Here is a 2,103-nt window from a genome sequence, read left to right as displayed (position 1 = left end):
GTGCCCTCCTCTGGCCCCGCTCCAACAGCTCCGTCTCCTTCTGCTGGTGGGACCCCCCGAGCTGGAGGCAGCACTGAGGGGGGTCTCCCCAGAGCAAAGCGCAGCAGAGGGGCACAATCCCCCCTCGCCCTGCTGGCCACGCTGCTGGGGATGCAGCCCGGGGTGCCGGGGGCTCGCTGGGCTGCCGGCGCACATTGCTGGCTCAGGGACAGCTTTCCCTCCCACAGCACACCCAAGTCCTTCTCCTCAGGGCTGCTCTCCATCCATTCTCCACCCACCCTGTATTTGTGCTTGAGATTGCCCTCACCCATGTGCAGGACCCTGCACTTGGCTTTGTTGAACTTCATGACGGTCACACAGGCCCACCTCTCTAGCCTGTCCAGGTCCCTCTGGATGGCATCCCGTCCCTCAGGCATGTCAACCACACCACTCAGCTCGGTGTCATCTACAAATTTGCTGAGGGTGCACTCGGTCTCACTGTGTCATTGATGAAGATATTAAATGTTATTGGTCCCAGGACGGACCCCTGAAGGACACCACTTCACACTACCGTTTATCACCAGCACGGGATGTGCACTCTGTAGGGGTGTGTGGAAATGAACTCGAGTATCAGTATAGGAACTGGTGTTTCTAAAAGCTCAGAACTTCTCAAATAGCCACGGTGATGTAGGTCACATTTCCTCAACTGTGCATTGAAAGCACAAAGAGGGTTTAACACTCAGGCTGGGACGGAGAAAACCCAGGAAACTCAAATTTAAGTCTGAGGGTTTCTCCTGCCCTTGCACCGTTGCCATTTTCCTTTTGTAAATTGTCATTTAAACAAGCGCTCACAAAAACAATGATCTAATGCACCCATTTGAGATGGGCAGATGTTCTGTAAAGCTCATCAGAGAAAGGTAACAGTGCAGCTCGTGCCCCCTCTGTCACAACCCTGACCCTCCCACTTCCAGCGGTGCGGAGTGTCTGTGGCTCTGCGACAGCACAGGTCAAGCCCACAACTCGCTCCACCCTCAATAATACGGGACACCCATTTCCTACAACTGACAGGTGGATGCAAACTCACTGCATGACTCCGGATCCTCTCTTCACCTTTCCTTTTGCTTTATCACAACTTAAATCAAAAGGTAAACTGGCCTTAAACTTCCTGGCATTTGAGAGCTTCGGGGCCAACTGTGTCAACTACCTAAAAAATTCATTTCTTTTTAAAATGCCACTGTTTGTTCTGAAGAGTGTCCGGTCAAAGTGCAGCCTCCACGTTACCCTGTAGAGGAAGAGGCCAAACCGCAAAAAACATAGCGCTGTATTTAATTATGAACCATGGAACTTAAGAAAGAACAGCAAAGTGCACATTAAAAATCCATTTTCCATGATGGAGAATTCATTACGGCAATCCTCCACCACCCCAGACAACCCATATTTGCTGCAATAGCCAGTTTTAAACACAACTCCTCTTCACAAACTGCAGGTTTTCTGCTTTGGTATGGCTTTATGTTATTTTTTTTACTGAGATAAAATGCCCATTATGATTTGATGCAAGTAACACAGAGCTACAAATCCTTTAATGGGATCAGAACAAAACTCTAAGCTCAGATATTCACACTTAAAGAGTTACGGTCAGTGGCTTGATGTCCAAATGGCGAGCAGTGATGAGTAGTGTCCCTCACGGGTCAGTACTGGCACCAGTGCTGTTTAACATCTCTGTCCGTGACATGGACAGTGGGATGGAGTGCCCCATCAGCAAGTTTGCCAACAACGCCAAGCTGTGTGGAGCGGTCAACACGCTGGAGGGGACGGATGCCATCCAGAGGGACCTGGACAGGCTGGAGAGGTGGGCTTGTGCAAACCTCATGCAGTTCAACCAGAACAAGTGCAAGGTTCTGCACATGGGTGAGGGCAATCCCAAGCACAAATACAGGCTGGGTGGAGAATGGATGGAGAGCAGCCCTGAGGAGAAGGACTTCAGGTTGTTGGTCAATGAGAAGCGCATGAGCTGGCAACGTGCGCTGGCAGCCCAGCGAGCCCCCGGCACCCGGGGCTGCATCCCCAGCAGCGTGGCCAGCAGGGCGAGGGGGGATTGTGCCCCTCTGCTGCGCTCTGCTCTGG

This window comes from Charadrius vociferus, unplaced genomic scaffold (assembly GCF_000708025.1).
Source record: "Charadrius vociferus isolate BGI_N301 unplaced genomic scaffold, ASM70802v2 scaffold744, whole genome shotgun sequence".
NCBI classification, from domain to species: domain Eukaryota; kingdom Metazoa; phylum Chordata; class Aves; order Charadriiformes; family Charadriidae; genus Charadrius; species Charadrius vociferus.
This window is presented reverse-complemented; position numbering follows the sequence as displayed.